General features: G+C 44.9%; 1 protein-coding gene across 1 annotated transcript in view; it reads right to left on the reverse strand.

Annotated features, from left to right (window-relative positions):
* The window catches only part of ABHD2 (abhydrolase domain containing 2), a 38,899-nt gene extending 30,303 nt beyond the window's left edge, over nucleotides 1-8,596 (reverse strand). Inside the window, 1 exon segment of the mRNA XM_008640089.2 lies at nucleotides 8,522-8,596. The gene's annotated coding sequence lies outside the window, so the exon portion shown is untranslated.
* Between the last annotated feature and the right edge of the window lie 236 nt (nucleotides 8,597-8,832).

Consider the following 8,832-nt stretch of genomic DNA (forward strand, 5'->3'; position numbering starts at 1 on the left):
CTATCATTGTTTTATTCAGAAAATTAAGATACGCTAATCTCTGAGAACGCACTGACTCCTGGATTTTAAGCTAGGTTGCTGTTTACAGTGTTCACCTTAGTGAACTCGCTAAAAATAAAACTGGGCACAATTAGTCATTAGGATTTTGTACTAGTGACTCAATATAGCTGATCCAACTAAACTCTATCTCTCCCTGAGAATGTTCTCTCCCATATAATCTTCAGATGACAAACACACCACATCTTTTCTGATACTTTTAGATCTCATGTTAGCCTGTCACTCCCTTAAAACAGCATTCCAGCTTGGCATTACTTCCAGAAAAATCAGCTGTTGGTAGGCAGGATTATGCTTTGACACTTATGAACTAGTATTTTCCATTTTAGACACTCTAAACACATTCACTGAACTTACGCACCTCAAACATGTGCTAGATGTTCGTGTGTTTGTCAAAATCTGTACCCAAAAGCTCAGATCAGTCTGTAGATGTAACACAAAGCTGGCACCGCTTCAAGTGCACAGCTTTCTGCAGTGATTATTTAAGCAATGGATCCAGTCCATGAGGACTCCATACCCCTATGGATTCAGCTGTGTCACTTGAGGTACTCCCTCTGAAGTCTGGTATTTCTGAAGACCTAAACAAACCTGTCTCAGCCAGGGCAGATTTGCAAGGGCTGAGTCAAGGCACTTGGCTCTAAAATTTTAAGGGTTTACCTTACGAAAATGGATTTGAGCTCTGCCTCTAATCACAGAGGACAAATGTCTCCCTCTTTAACCAGCTGGGATGAGGTCACCTTGCTTCTGTTTTGTTAAGCCCTTTTTGCATTAACCCAATAAACTTGTCTGTTTAAAAAAAAAAGAGGAGGGATAGATAACCACAGGGTTGAGCCAGACAAATTTTAATCTAGAATCCCCTCTAACTGGGTCAGCATTAATCTAATTGGACAAACATTTGGCTTTTTCCATATAAAAAACACTGCATTCACTTCTGGCAGGCCAGGCAAAATTACCAAAAAGCATACCACTGGGAGCAATCAAGCCTTTCCACCCATCACAGCATTTGAGATCCACATTGAAGAACCCAAAGAAGCTGAAGCTCTTGGCCCCAAGGATATTATTTTGAAACATCTTTTTTTTATATAAAATTGTGCAATTAAATCCCTTACAGGCATGACAGCCCCAAAGACCAGCAGCCTTCTCAAGCAATGTTTTTAAGTCCCAGCTGTAACTGAGGGATAACTTTAAAATCAATCACTGGAAAGCAAGTGCTGGATTTGTGGTCTCTTCATTTGCCCTTTCATCACAAAAAGCTGGAAAATCATATTATAGGAAACATTTCAGCATTACTGTTAACAGAGGGCACTTCATCTGTACAAGTATAATGAGTAAAAAATCCCAAGTCCTGCCCTTCCCAGACAGGAACAGACATAAGTACAATAAAAGCCATTAGAGCTACAGCAAATTCTTTGTGTATCCTTTCAAAAACACTGGGTTTTTGGGAAAGACATCAAAATATTTACTTGTACAGTAAGTGAATTCACAACTGTCAACAAATCCAAGAGCTGTACGCATTTCAGTTCCAGGTTTCCTGTGGAGAGGAAACTCTTCCAGGGACAGAAGTCACTTCACTGTGACTCAACAAGGCACGCACAGGATTTGGTAGCTACCAAGCTTTACAGCTCCTCCACCCATGGAAGCAGAGTCTGACTCTTCATACTGGAAAGCCAACATTAAAAAAAGCAGAGATATTAAAGGAAGCCATTCCCATAGGATCCTCCCCCCTCAGGCCTTTTAACAAGCCACTGAAAGCCTGGCAGACTTTTATTTCACTGAAGCATTAGAAATGCTTTGGGCTAATGCAAAGATGCAGCTATATGGAACACAAAGAGCAAAGGCCTCTTTGAACGGGGCTCCACTAACAAGATATTCTATTCTCCATTACATGGACTGAAGAATCTTGAAGGAATGCCATTTCCAGGAAGGGCAGCTTGGTACAAAAGCCTCATGGATTCCTCCCCACCCCTCAGCATTCTGGCTCACTGATGATCTCAGAGCTCAGCTGGACACCAAAACACTGGAACATGCCTGCCCAACAGTGAGAGTCTTTAAAAATTCCCTTTCCTATTCTGTTACAGCTTACCAAGTAGTGTAATACTCTTACCCACTAGGACTCAGAAGAGCCAAAGAGGCCATTTATGACAGATTTAAACAGGCAGACTTTGTTAACTAACATATCAGACATTTCTTGGACTGGTTTCATGTATTTTAGTGTCTGGTTGGGAATAAAACTGTGAAAGCAAGCATATCAGACAAGAGGAAAGCAAAACCACCCTACTTTAAAGAGTTGTGCCAAAGCAGACTAGGATCAGAAATAAGGTGGGGTTTTTTCCAACCTCTTTGAAGGAGGAAGGCTGAAGTCAGTTCTTTATGGAATGTTTCCAGGAAATTAATCATCTTTAATATCAGCCAAAGCTAATGACCTTTCTGAAAGATACACCATCACTATCAGGTAAGATATTTAGAACCATGTTATGGAGAAAGGAACTTTATTAAGGAAAGGGCAAAAAGTCAGAGCACTGCATAGCTTTTTTTTTACAAAGACAAGTTTTATGCCAGTATATTATTCAAATCTCACTCCAGGAAGTGCACAAAAGTGTTTCACTGCTGAGCTTTCAATGGTTTAAATGCAGAGGGTGATGTTTAGAGACCATCTAGATGAAGATGAATACACTTGGGAAAGGCTCTGAAGCACGTGTCCTCAAGGGAAAGGCTGCCAGACTAAGCACTGGAGGACAAGCCACACAAGTACAGAACCTGTGCAAGAGGAATCACGAAGAAAGCCTCAAGCTTTATTGCACAGTTCTATATCCTTTTACCCAGTGCTTGCGTAAAAAAAAGCCTTTGTTTTTATAGCAAAGTGTTAAGTCTAAACTGCTTTGTTCCCTGAAAATGACACAGATATGAGTATTTTAGGGCCACACCAATACTATGCCTCATCAGCTTAAGCACAAAGGCAAGTCGTAACACCACTTATCTCGAGACTGGCATCTACCCAGCCCAAGCTCACCTGGAGCAAAACCTCCCATTACCTTCAGTGTGGCTCAGAGGACACATCAGAAGGAAACGCTGCCATCTTGATGCATCACTCGGTACTTTTGGCCATTTAAAAGAGCCAGCTAAGTGTCAGACCTCAAAGCACAGAGGGTATAATGAAGAATTAGCTGAGCACTTAAGGCACTTAATTTTAGGGTTAGATGTGGCCATGAGAGATAAAGTGCAGTCCTCAGGAGCCTGGCAAAGCCACCATGGGTATGTTGTCCAACATGTGACAGATTTTATCTCCCAGTAAAGAGGGCACACTGACATGCCCCATCACCAGGATGCTTCAAAGAACAATATTTGGACAGCCTATTGAAGTCCTCAGTGCAAATCCCTCCCTGTGCCAGGGCCATACCCAAGCCAGGATTTGGCTGGTTGGCAAGTACAGAAACAAGCAAGTATTGTTTACACCCTGTTCCAAAAAAAAATTCTTGGCTGGTGCCTTCACTGGAATTTGACCTTTTCATGAGTTACAATACTTGGCTCATACTAAATTTAGAGGTACTGTGAGGTTACAGGGATAAAGTTCACAGCACAAGGAGCCATCAACACAGTCAAAGACAGGTGCCTTGAACTAGAGCTTTTTACTTTGCCCTTGAGGAGTTCTCCTTCAGAGCAGAAATCAAGCACCTCAGAGGGCTGGGTGTACATCACAAGGCAGGTTGCTTAAAAAAAGCACCCAAGAATAAATCTACAGCAAACAGGGCCAAAGGCTCTCTAGCACTCTCACTTCTCTGTTAATTTACAGTCAAATGAGCCTTGAATTTAACTTCCTCCCAACTACAGGAACTGCCTTTGTTTCCCAACAATATCGTTTTAAGTGATCAGAAATAGTTCTACTGCAGGAGAGGCAGCTTTTACATATGACCTAAGGTTGCTATGTAAACTCTTTGTTACATCACCTTATCTGGTTCCTGTTTGTCTCAACTGGATTGAAAAACCCCTGCACTAGCTTTTATTGCACACACCTCATGAACATGATTAAGCTAAGACAGGACCAGACTCTGACTTCACAGAAATCGATTAATTGCAGTAATCAAATAATTACGTTTGCTTAAATAACATGAGCCTTTCCTTTAAGATAAGGTGCAGGGACTTGGGACTGTCTCCCTAACCACTACCTTATGTAACTACAGGGTAAAGCTTCAGGTCCTTGTAGAAGAGGTCAAGCTAACTTTTAGGTACAGAGAGAAATATTGGGTAATACCTTCACACAGTCCTACAGCATTAGCAGGTGTCCTTTGCCTACCACGTAACTCTGTCAGTGAGCAGCATAAAGCTCAAGGGAAGAAATGGAATAAACAGACTGTAGAGAACCCAACAAACCATGCTTAGTAGATGAGGGAGTGCTATTGGAATCAAGCCACAGAGAGCTAAGTGAGCTAATAAAAACTGCATTACAGACCAACCCTCCTCAAGGAAGTCTGCTCTATTCCTTCATTATATTTTGAAGCATCATATTGTTAAAGCCTCATTTATCCTCTGACTCCAACCCCTCCATTTCCACACTGTCACAGAGCTCAGCTGAACACACTGGAGGAACAGCTCAAAGTCCAAGCACATCACAGCTGTTTACTCAGCTACAGGGTTGAGTAAGTGGAGAATGTGCTCCACACCAGATGAGCTGCACAGCAGGGGAAGACCACCTATAACAAGGCACAACACGGGTAAGAACTTTATTCAAGAATGGTCAGTTCAAGCAGTCTGAAAACACCTGTACTTGAACAGGATGAAAAGCTGAGGTGCCATTTCACTGAGGTCTTTAAAGATCTTGCTTACTTTGTTCCCCTGACGAGCAGCTCCTCTCCACAGGGGAGCAGAAGATTTGCAGAGTCATTCTCTCACAGCCTGTCCATGACAGGCAGAAGGCTCACACTAGAGGAGTAATGTAATTCATGCAAATACATTGAAAACGAAGCAAAAACGATTCAGGACAGAAGAGCTACACACAAAGAGACAGGGGCTGACCAACACACAGCTACTACCACTGATGAATACTCAGGTTCTCCCAGAATGCAACTAAAAGAGCAGTTTTGGAGCATTACAGCAGTCACCAGCAGCTCAGTGTCTTAAGGGCTACATTGCCCTCTCTGCTGCTGAATCAGAGTGACAGGCTAGGAGTATTACAGGCACATGTTTTAGGACATTTTGTCCTTACCTCTTACAAGGAGGTTCACTGTAGATGACTGTGCACGTGCTTATTTCACTTAGTACAGCCTTTCATATTCACATATGCTCAACCAACACTTCACAGAACTGGGTGTTCCAGATAAGGGAGAGCCAGGCTTGAACCCTCTCTGCACAACCTTTCTGGAACCTGCAGCTCTATACAAAAGCATCTTTGAGGATGCTTTGAGGTAAGTTTAGAAGCAGGGCAAGCCACTCAACAGTGAGCCTCTCGGTAGCAGTCAGTCACTTGTCTCTTCCTATGAGGAGCCTGTACTATACTTTTTGAGTACTCGATGCCCTGAATAAGGCTGTAGCTCAGTTACCAGCAAATAATACATGACATTTCAGAAAAGTTTGGTGTTTGCAGGGGCTCAACCCATATTAGCACAGGAAGTTGTCAATGTCATTTATTTTAGCCAGACTGAACCCATGATAAGAAAAAATGAAAGCATTTCTCAACAGCAGATTGATAAGCAACTGCACTTCTTGGTCAGTCTAGAGATATAGACAAAAATCTGGTCTCTGCCACGTCTGGCACTGCCTTCCACTGCCATTACCTCTAACACAGCACAGGCACAATGACATTTCAAGCACCTGGTTTGTACTGAACTGCTTTGCAAAGCATTTTCAATTACTGCTGCCTGATATTGGAAGAGTAAGGCTGGCAGGCAGTCAGAGACAATCTTTATTATTAAGTCAACTGAGAGAGCTGAAGGAAAGATAAGCCTTTGGGTGTAGAAGCCTTCAGGTGTAGAAGCCTTCCTAGAGCCAGGAAAGGCTTAGATAGCTGCCCCACAGGGTACCATCACTGCCACCCACATATGCTGGGCAAGCGGGACTTTGCTTCCCCACAAGAAGGACAACATGCCCTTGCACACTGAAATTAAATCAATTGAAATTAATCAGCTGAGTTTGATCAGACATTTAACTGCATATAAGCTTAAACTTTGCAAGATATTTAGGCAGAAGAAGGGCAAATACTTACACAGATCAATTGATCTATTAAGAACATTAAGAACAGCAATTTGGAGCTGTAACACATCCTGAAACACTCTTCCAGAGAAACTCAGAAGTGTAGATGAAGACTCCAAAGTCCTGGCAAACTCCAATTGTTTAGGCTTTTGCTGAAAAGTTCAAGTAACCAGTTTCAGGCTGGTCTTTGCACCTTTCAGTAGGAATTACAAGCACCCAAGAACCCAGCACTTACCTGCCTACCAGAGACTAAAAAAATCCTGTTCTTGGTTAGCTTAATCCAAGTTCTGGTGCTGCCAGAGCTGGCAGTGTGAAAGCAGGGATGAAGCAGCAAGAGATATGGAAGAAGAAAGGTGAGTAATAGGGCAATGTGAACCCAGTGGCACTCAGGCATTTCACTGCTCTAAACCCACCATTTCCTAATCCTACATCAAAATCCCATCTGGAGTATAGTTGGAACTTAGTAGACTCAGATAATGTCTTCATATGCCTGTGTCAAGGTCAAAGGGAGTTATTTTGCCATCTTTTCTTCCCAGTGCCACATCCCAGAACAACTGCTTCAATGTGTTAATCTCTGAGTTTTCACATGACAAGTTTAATAAAGCAGCTTTATGAAACACTAAGAGTTTAAGCCGCTATTCGCTCCCTGAATAAAAAAATACAGCTTTTACAGGAAGAGAAGAACGCATTAATTTTTAAGTTTAACTTCTTCAGAAACAGCTCTGCAAGATAGAAGGCTTTATCCACAAGCTCCACATCTTTTCCACACCTAAAAAAAATACAGTCTGGCACAATCTTAGGTCAACCTCGTATTTTGTGCAGCTAATTCACTCAGTAACATAGAGGACCTCCCATTCAAAAGCAGCTATTTTTAAGAATAAGACAGGAGAACAGAAGAACTCGAACATTAGCTTTTATTTCTCTTTTCATAGCCTTCCTGTTCTTACTCTTGACTTTGAGACCAAAATAAGCAATGTGTAGAATAAGAAGAATGGCTGCATGTCCACTGATCTAAGAAGAGACAAGAGAAGCTATTGAAACTTCTCTTGTGATATGAGAACTAAACAAGCACCTCACAGAGAAGGTGACACAGGAAAGATAAGAGAGCAACTAAAGACTAGCACTCAATAACAAAACTCCCTGCAGAGGAAATACATATTATCAAAGAAAGTCTAAAAATGAGATACCACAAATGCAAACAACTGGACTGAGTGTTCACCATACAGACACCATATCAGCAGGGACTAAAACATGTCAACTTAAGCAATATTATGAACGTGGCTGAGCATGATAATAATTGATAAATAAGGCATGTAAGATGAACACCCTGTACCAGTTAGCTGACTAATAAGCCAGGAAGATTTGTTACAGAAGGATGCACCAGTACTGTGAAAGTCAAACAGCAATCTAAGAGGCAGACAAGAATCTTTAGTACTTGTCAGACCAGTGACAGTTTTTCATCAACAATAAGAGGAAGCTGTTGTGAATTCTGAGAGAACCTACATGAGAATGCAAGTACAGAATGCAATCCCTCCAGCCATAACTGCATGAATAAAGCTGCTCCTGACATACCTCTGCAAGCGCACTAGCATCAGGTGAGATCTCAGCAGCTGTAACTCATCAATTGTGATAGATACATCTACACATCCTGCGCTAGAGATCACGGGTTACACCTGAAGGTGCAGGATGGGGCAGAATCCCATCATACAGGGTAACAAGCAGGTACACAACAGGCACCAAAAGGGAGTCTGAAGCTGATGCAAGCTGCTCCCAGCAGGGTCAGGACCTTGGAGCGTGAGCACCAGGGGAAGAGCCTCGTTTAGCGGGAGCAGTGTGACCTGACAAGGGGCACAGTCCACCTGGCTCTAACTCACGCAGGGAGCATCCTCTGGTCCGCACTCAGCTCTCGACCGCATCCACGTCGGGCTTCCCTCCCTGCGAGCACAAGGATGTGCTGCTCCCACCCCAGCTCGTGCCCTGCACAGCCTCGCACCCCCAGAGAGCCGAAGGAGAGGCTGTCACCGCACCACCACCTCCCAGAGCTTCCAGCGTCGGGGAGAACAGCGAGGGGACGGACCACTCCCCGCCACAGCCCCACCGAGGGACATCCCCATCTCCCCTCCAAGCAACAAACACGCGGGGCCGGGCGTGCAGGCAGTGCACGGCTGGGTAGGGACAGCCCCGGCCGCGGGGCAGCCCCGCCGGCCTGCCGAGAAGAACGGGAAGGAGGCCCGGCCGTCCCCTGAGCCCTGCGGGAAGGGGTTCCCAGGTGCCCCCGCCTCACCTGCGGCCCCAGCCGGGCACGCCGCCCCCGAGAGCTCCCGCCGCCGCTCCCGCCCGTCTGCTGCGGCCCCGCCGCCGGCTGCCCTTTAGCAGCCGCCCTCGCCGTCCCATTGGCCACCGCCGCGCCGCTTCCGCCCAGACCCGCGCGTCGATTGGCCAGAAGGAGAGCGGTGGGCGGGGCTCGCCGTCACGGATGCGCGGGTGCCATTGGCTGGCGGAGGAGCGGAGGGTGGGACGCCGCGGTTCCAGTGGCTCGGGCACCTGTCAGTCAGGCAGAGGACGGTGATTGGCGGCGGCGGGCTGGGGGCGGGG

This window comes from Corvus brachyrhynchos, unplaced genomic scaffold, assembly GCF_000691975.1.
Source record: "Corvus brachyrhynchos isolate BGI_N302 unplaced genomic scaffold, ASM69197v1 scaffold97, whole genome shotgun sequence".
NCBI lineage: Eukaryota > Metazoa > Chordata > Aves > Passeriformes > Corvidae > Corvus > Corvus brachyrhynchos.